Genomic DNA, 9,755 nt, shown 5'->3' on the forward strand with positions numbered 1-9,755 from the left:
CCCGTTATGGTCCTGCTTGGTTATGGTATCAGAGCCATGGAACACTATGTGATATTACCTTGATTATGAGTATATTCAGTAGATTCAAAAATAGTAATAAACAATTGATTAAAAATCAGTTAATAGAAGAATATGAAGTACCAAAAAATTTAGACCTTCTTAATAAATGGACTATTCCTAGTATCAACCCTAAATTTATATATGAATTAGGAACTTTTGAAGAATTAGGTTTTATCCAAACTATTAAAACTACAGAAGAAAATTTAACTATGAACGAAGATGACATGACAGTTCAGTTAATAACTCCACAAGATATTGATAGATATAAATATATTTATAATTACTTGCATATTGGTTTGGTACAAATTGGTTTTAAGCCATTGACATTACACAGATTACTTGAAAGTTTTTTAGCAGTTCATAGGGATGCTAGAAATAAAAATTGGAAACAATCTTTAATGGGTATAATAGAATCTAGTTTGTCTCATGGACCGGTATATTTTAATGTTTACCCAAATTTACAACTTTCTTTGTCTGATAAAAATATTTTTCAAGCTTTAACATTAAACGTCAAAACTCATGGTTATAATTATTTACCAGGATCAGAAGTAATATGTATATGTTATCGTATATATATTTTAAACCATTAAAAACTATGAATCCTAAATGTAAGAGAGTTAATAAACCTATAAATGAAACAATTTTAATAGAAAGTAATTTTGATATGTCAAAAATCACAACTAGAAAAGCTATAAAATGGGATGAAATAAAATTTCCGCAGCACTGGATTTTAGAAAATAATATACCACCTACACCTTTAATAAATAATAATATAGAAAGTATTATACAAACTTCTGATGGTATCGTTACTATTGAGTTTAACAAAGAAATAGAGTATAATAACGACCTAATAAAACGAACAAGATCTGCAAGATCTTCACATTCATACATATCACCACTAGATTATAACGTAGAAGTCCCCTCTACTCGTGCTTCTGTTGATATTAGAAAGATAAACAATTTAAATATACATGATGATATTGTGTATGAGGTGGAGGCATCTACTCCTTCTGAAATGAATTTTACAGTTTAATGGATTTAAAAGAAAAAATAGATTTTAGCCTTGGTTCTCAGGCAAGGAAAATTATTTCAGAAGAATTTTATTCAACTAAATGGACATTTTTTAAAGAATGGTTATCTAAAAATTATTCTAAAGAGGAGTTACAAGAAATACAAAATAAATTTTATGAATATTTATCCTCTATAATCAGATTATACATTTTATTCCTTGGTTTACTTATAGCAATTTACATAATATTCACAACATAGAAAGAGATTATACTCTATCAGGAGACAAGATAATAACAAGTATATTTCCACCTCAAGTCCCTTTTACAATCACAAATAACAATGTTACTATAAAATTTTCGGCTTATCAAAAACTTTTTGAAGAAAAGACTCTTACAGTAGATGTTAATCATATTAACAGTATGATTCAACAATTAAATTTTCATAATTTATATTCTATAATATTAGGAGAACAATTAATGGATTTACATAATAAAATAGAAAAAATAAACAGTCAAAAAGATATAATAATACAGAAAAAAGACAAAGAAAAACAAATAAATGCTACTATTCAACCACCACCAAATATTATTGGTTATAAATTAAAAAATTATGATTATATGCTAGACATTATACAAGAACAAATGAAAAAATTACATATTAATACCATAAATAAAGACTCGGATGATGACTCAGATATAAATGATACCCAAATAAATAGAATTAATAATTACGACAGTAAATTTGCTAGAAAGCCTGTTCAAAGATTATATTATTATCCAAGACCAAGCCCCCAAGATGTCCTACACGAGAAACAAGAATATGAAATTAATAATAGTTACAGTGGTAAAAATGTTTATGAATGGAATCTAGATGGATATACTGAAAGACAAATATATAATATGATTCATAGAATGTTAATGTATAGCACAATTGCTAAAAAAAAAAGTTTGGAGTGATAAACAAGTAGCTAATATGCTGATTGCCGGATTTACTGGCCAATTAAAAGGCTGGTGGGACAACTATGTCGATGAAAAAACTCAACAAGCTATTCTCAATACAGTTAAAACAGAAAATGGAATAACTACTCCCAATGTGGTTTATACTCTTACTTGTACTATAATAGAACATTTTACAGGACGATGGTCAGATAATTCTGAAAACATTCGTACTTTATTAAATGGATTATTTTGTAAAACTCTTACATCCTTTCGGTGGTATAAGGATACTTTTTTAAGTAGAGTAATGGAGCTTAATGATTGTAATAGTGTTTATTGGAAATCTAAATTCATAGATGGTTTGCCAAATCTTTTTGCTGAAAGAGTTAAAAACCAACTAAGAATAGATAATACAATTCCTTACGAAGATTATACATATGGAAAACTAATAGGAACTTGTATACAGGAAGGTTTGGCCCTATGTAGTGAGATAAAACTCAACCATCAAATTAAAACCCAACATCTTAATGAAAAAAGACAATTAGGAGAATTTTGTGATCAGTTCGGAATAGAGACTAGTAGAAATAAGAAGAAACAGAAAAAAGAGTTTCAACAGAAGAAAAAATTTTATAAAAGAAAACATAATGATTTTAATAGAAAAGATAAACACATAAAAAAGAAATTTATTAAAAAGGAAAATAAAAAACCTCCTACTTGCTTTTCATGTGGAAAAACAGGTCATTATGCTAATAAATGCAGAAATAAAAAAATAAAAAAACAAATTAATAATATGGATATAAATGAGGATATAAAACTTCAATTAATAAATTTAATAGATGGTTCGTCAGACGAGGAGGAAATCTCGGACAATAATTCTGATATTAATATGATAGATTACGACTCTAATTACGAGTCAGATTCTGAAGAAATTGAATGTAATTGTGATAATTTATAACAATGTTCATGTACTATAGATCATCAGTTATACTTAATCCACTCTCAATTTAAAGAAGATTTAACCATAAATGTAATCAGTAATGATATTGCAAACTTATTAAAAGAAATTAATGATCCAGAAATAAGGCAAAAAATAATAGAAAATTTAAATACCAAAGAACAGAGTATAAAAGAAGAAGGGATTTATTCAATGAAAAATGTACATAATATGTTAAAAGAAAGGAGAAATAAAAATTCTACTAATATACCTACAGTACATGATTTACAGGTTGAAATTCAATCTTTAAAACAGGATATATCTAAGATAAAAAATGATCAATTAGTAAACAATCAACGAATTAATAAATTAGAAAAACTACAAAATAACCAAGATATTGGTACTAGCAATAATACTGATAATAATTTTCTTCAGTCTATGAAACTAGTAATCTCTAGAAAATGGCATGTTACAATTAATTTATTTATTACTTACAATTATCAGAGAAATTTTGTTGCCCTAATAGACAGCGGAGCAGATCTAAATTGCATACGAGAAGGATTAATACCTACTAAATATTTTCAAAAATCGACGCATACGTTAAGGGAAGTATCAGGTTCCAAATTGGATATTAGATATAAATTAACAGATGCAAAAATTTGCACAGAAAATGTTTGCATACCTATTAATTTCACAATAATTAAAAATATGACCAGTAATACAATGATTCTAGGAAATCCTTTTTTGGAAATGATATTACCACTAACTATTGATAAGAATAAAATTATAGGATCTTATAAGAATCAACCTGTTATATTAAATTTTGTCTCTGACCCTTATTCTATCTGGGTAAATGAGTTGAATTTAAAGAAAAATCAAATAAATTTTCTTAAAGAAGAAATTAGGACTGTTCAGATAGATGAACAACTAGAACAACCTAAATTACAGGAAAAAATTAAACTTCTAACAAACCAATTTTCCTTAAACATTTGTAATGATCATCCCAATGCTTTTTGGGAAAGGAAAAAACATATAGTTATGCTTCCCTATGAGGAAGATTTCAATGAAAAACAAATTCCTACGAAGGCAAGACCATGTCAAATGAATTTTGAATATTTAAATATATGTAAAAAAGAAATAACTTCCTTCTTAGATAAAAAATTAATACAACCTTCTAAATCTTCATGGTCATGTAGTGCGTTTTATGTTAATAAACATTCAGAACAAGAAAGAGGAGTACCGAGGCTAGTTATAAATTATAAGCCACTTAATAAGGTTTTAAAATGGATTAGATATCCTATTCCTAATAAAAAGGATTTATTAGATCGTTTACATGACTCTTTGATATTTTCAAAATTCGACTTAAAATCAGGATATTGGCAAATTTAGATTGATAACAAAGATAGATATAAGACTGCCTTTAATGTTCCTTTTGGACAATACGAATGGAATGTTATGCCATTCGGCCTAAAAAATGCCCCTTCAGAATTTCAAAATATAATGAATGATATATTTAATCCTAATAGCAATTTTATTATTGTTTATATAGATGATATTTTAGTATTTTCGAAAAATATTCAAGATCATTTTAATCATTTGCATACTTTTGAAAAAATAATAATAAACAAAATGCTCTAGTAATATCACAATCTAAAATGTATTTATTTCAAACAAAGGTAAGATTTTTAGGTCATAATATTGAAAAAGGACAAGTCATTCCTATATAAAGAAGTATAGATTTTGCTGCAAAATTCCCAGATGAGATAAAAGATAAAACTCAGCTACAAAGATTTTTAGGTAGCCTGAATTATATATCACCTTTTTATAAAGATTTATCAACCGATAGTGCAATTCTATATGACAGATTGAAAAAGAACCCTGGTGCTTGGACTGATAATCATACCCAAGCAGTCAAAAGAATAAAAAATAAAGTAAAAAATCTACCATGTTTATCTTTGGATAATCCAAATTGGGAAAAAATAGTTGAAACAGATGCCTCTGAAATAGGTTTTGGAGGAATCTTGAAACAAATTCACCCTACTAATAGACAAGAATTCCTAGTTAGGTTCCATTCTGGAAAATGGACTCCTAGTCAAAAGAATTATTCTACTACTGCTAAAGAAATTTTGGCATTGGTAAAATGTATTCTTAAATTTCAAGATGATTTGTATAATCAACATTTCATTATAAAAACAGATTGTCAAGCAGCTAAATTTATGTTTAATAAAGATTTTAAACATGATGTTTCCAAACAAATGTTTACTAGATGGCAAGCTACATTAGCATGTTTTGATTTCGAAATTCAATATAAAAAAGGAAGTGATAATAGTCTTCCAGATTTTTTAACTAGAGAATTTCTAAATGAGTCTCAACCGTCTAAGACAATTGTCTCATGATATTATCGAAATAAAAAATTCAATTAAAGAGGCAGAAGTTGAATTAGCCAACTTAACAAATGAACCATATTTTAGGAAAACAGTAATTAAATTAAGACTGATTGGATTAAGAATTCAGCTCAAGAATCTTGAGAACAGACTTATATTACTCTTAAATTGACATTTTCAGGTAAAATTCTTATGGGTGACTCAAAATTACAAGTAAAGAATAATCTTCATTGTAAACATATCAGGGTCTTAGAATCGTTTATCAAACGAAATAAAAAAGATAGACCAATAACAAGAATTGACATGCAACGATATAATATTATGATCAAATATCTTCATAAGAAAATCTCAGAAAGCACATGCTAATTTGCAGGATGAATTCCAATCGTGGAAGAGGCCATCCTTCATACAGGGGTGGTTATAGAGGTCGAGGAAATCCTACGGCTTCAAACAGTTCTTATAGAACTGGAAATTCGTCACAAGCAAATGATCAGTCTCTTCCAGTTCCTGGAAGCCCATTATATGAGGAGGTTAAAGCATTTTTAGAATCAAAAAGGGAAAATACTCCTAGTTTCGCCCAAATGATCACAGATGGTGAAACCATCAACGATAATTTTGAATACAAAGAATCATCTCATAAAGTTAATATTATTATTTTAGAACATAAATATATAATGCTTTATTTTGAAAACAATGATGATCCATGGTTTTTAATGACCAGATACTTGGATACAGCGACATACGCTGGATATTCTTATAAACAAAGATTATATTATGAGAATATTTTGAAAATAACCGGATCAGTTGAATTTTCTCATTTTACATCCGGAGGTAATACCAGTGTTTACAGTTTCAGCAAAGCCATTATCAAAAAGATCATATCACCTGAGGAATGGGGTTTAAGTACCCTCAAGGAAAAAGAATTTATACTCCCTCCTTCGAAGATACCGATGAAATTTACATACTGGGATTATATTGAAAGTTTTCATAAAGCCTTCTTATATGAGAACCCTCAAAGGAAGCATACTTGGTTCTTTAAAGTATGTGAAAAGGTTTATAACCAAAGTAAAGATATACCAAATTGGTTCACAAATTGGTGGATTTCATATGGCCCAAGTATAGATATTCTCCCTGAGGAACCATTCAGGAAATTATATGGGGAATGGTTACCTGTCTCTCCAAGATACCGAAACCAAGCCATTCCTTTGAAATCAGAAGGATTAGAGGAAATATCTTCTATGCATTTTTTCATGGAATTTTCTATTCCTTGGATTTGGAAATGGTCCCCACATGTGGATTATACTCCCTCTAAATTTCCTTCTCTACAAAGGTCATACTTTACCAAATTCTGGCCTAAAATGCTTCACAGGGATCCAGAAACAAAAATTCTTAATGCCCAGGAAACAATTGACCATATCAATCAGCAAATTAAGAAATACCAAGACCAGAAAAATTTCTCGGAAATAGCCTCCTCAACAGAAAAAGCCTCCTCAACTCCTCAAAAAGTTAATCTAACTAAAGAAGAAATGATTAAGTCATTTAGGTTATACTGTTCTGAATTGAAAGAAAACCTTAAACGGTTTACAAAACAGGAAAATGTAAAAGATGAAGATTCAAGTGAAGATATTTCAGATAATATGTCCGTTGATAACCAAAGCCAATCACAATATTTGGCGGGGGAATCCCAGCCAAATGATGAAGAAATTCCAGAAGGAGACCTCCCCATTGATTGCATGATTGACATGATTGAGGAGTCAATCACTCAAAGAAAGAATCTTTCCAAAACCAAAAGGACATCACCACAATAGACTCAAGGTGACAGGTGGATGGACCAAAATAAAAGAGGATGATATTCTTCAGGAATTATTAAAGACAAAAAGTAATATTTGTCAGATATTATTAAAGCCAGAAGAATCAAACAAAGAGTCATTTCTACTTTTCTTAAAGCTGTCTGCCAATGCTAAATGTAATAATTTAAGTTTTGTTTGTTTTTGAGGCCTTCTGATCTATTTAAGAAGCCTCTTTCTTATGTTTTAGACAGGCTTGGAGCCATTTTTATCTTTCTCTCTTGTAATCTCCCCCTGTAAAAAATCTTTCTGCAATAAATGAGTTTGGAGTATCAAAGTTTTATTATACAACAATCTTGGATTCATCTTTCTGGTTAGTTTACTTCCGTATACTTCATTTTATTTTTAAGCCTAATGCAAGGCTAATTAGTTAATATCACATAGTATTCTCATGGAAGCAGTATTATGATCAGCAAATCATAATCAGATATGAGTAAAAAAAAAGAGTGTGGAGAAAGGCAAAGTCATGTTTTAGCCCGCTTTTGGAGCCACAGTGCTGTTGACATTGTTTGTAAAAGTTTATACAATACGATATATATATATATATATATATATATATATATATATATATATATATATATATATATATATTGGTGTTAAAGTAAAGAACACCAAATATTATTCAAACTAAAAATCCAATTTTCATTCAAACTACAAATTAAAAAACAACAAACACGATTATATGAAAATACATATCCAAACATGCCCGACATAAACATATAAATAAAGATATACACATGTAGAGTTACAAATACATACATACCAAAGGTATTCATATTAACAAATTAAGATATTTAAAAACACAATCTACCATTTGTGATCTTCATTCAGTCAAGTAGAGCTTGTGATGGAAATACCCAATTTTGGTAAAGTAAAGAAAATACTTACTTGTCGGTCAAATATAAATCCAAAGTTCAAACATGCCCAACCTAAATATGCACACAAAGATATCCACATACATACTTAAAAATACGACACACACCAATGCTATTCACTTCAACAAATATGTAATAAAACTATTAGACAAGTCTGAACGTTATATTATTTATAAAAAAACAAATTTAAGAACTCAATATGAAGAGTGTTTGAATCGAGTTTAGAGAACAAAATCAATAATAGAAAGCATTAAGAACACAATCTTAAATAAGTTTTGTTTGGCTCGATGATTTGTCTGAATGAGTACAAAGTACAAGAGAGAGAGAGAGAGAGAGATAGAGAGAGAGTAAGAACAAAAGTGTCCAAACGTTATCTCTCTACTTCTATACTAATCCTATTTATAGGGTGATACACACACTCAAAATGTATGCAAGGACTAGACGTTAAAATACAACACACAAATGCCTTGCAAAATACATACACTACGAAGTACTAGACTTTACACCTATACAGACCAAAACAACTTTCGAACTCTCACTAGACAATTCACACTCAACAATCTCCCCCTTAGTGAGAAGAGTCGAAATCACGTCTTCTGCTTCATGGTCTTGAGAAGTACTCTGCGAATGTCCATGTACCAAAGAATAGTCTTCTAGATTTCTTCCTTGTCTTCTGCACTATTCTTCTTGCAATTATTAATTTGTACAAGCATGCTTGTATACTGGACATTCATGTATCTCTCAACATCATTAACTTGGAATAAAAACCTTTTCATTTTATGATTCTTGTTCTTGCCAAGAAACACTACCCGTAGAGGCTGATGAATATTTTCTCCATCTTCATATTTTTTTCGATTTTAATCTGCCCCTTTAATAAAGACTGAGGAACTTTTGAAGTCTTGTGGACAACCATAGCAAGATCGACATATGTGATTGCGAGGCAATCATAATAACTATCAATGAAGACTTTGATGTGAGCGACGTCGATGCGAAAATCATCCTTTTTATTATCTCGTAGTTTCGATACATCCACATTGCTTAGAAATGATGTCACTGTGACTAAGTCATTCAGGTTCATCAATGGCAAGTCTGCAAAAGAAAACTCACAAACTACATTGTTCGCCCTTACTACAACATAGCGAAAATTTTGAAGAATCCCTTCAAACAAATTTTCCCTAGTGATTGACATCACTTTAATGATCTTCACAATAGACCAAATATCCTCTTCGCTTTTTCCTAAGACTGCATGAAATCTCATTTTCAGTCTTTCATATTCATCATTATCTTTGAATCGATCAACCAACTTGTACTGATAAGGAATGTAGGTAATGTGATTGATAGGAAAATCGAGTTGATTGAAGTCTGAGTTTTCAACATCATAACTTTTCTTTGGAACCTTGTGAAAATCATCTATCTTCCCTAATGACACAACTTGCTCAATTGTTTCATAGCACCCGTGTTTGTTGGGATCACCCTTGTTCAAACCTGGTGGATCATTCAGTCTTTGTCTAGAGATACTATTGATCTGTCTCCGTCTTTCAATTTCCATCACTAATCTCTTATTATTTTCTCTTTCAGATAGAGTTACCTCAAGACCTTTCCCTTTATCTCCTTGGTTGTCTTTCGATGGAGGTGGTTTAGAACTTGAACCTGACCTAGAGCCTCCAGCCCTTTCGCCAATGACAATCCCTTTAGTTATCAGTCTTGAA

The sequence above is a fragment of the Lactuca virosa genome, chromosome 6, assembly GCF_052849685.1.
Source record: "Lactuca virosa cultivar CGN04683 chromosome 6, Lactuca_virosa_CGN04683_v6, whole genome shotgun sequence".
Taxonomy (NCBI): domain Eukaryota; kingdom Viridiplantae; phylum Streptophyta; class Magnoliopsida; order Asterales; family Asteraceae; genus Lactuca; species Lactuca virosa.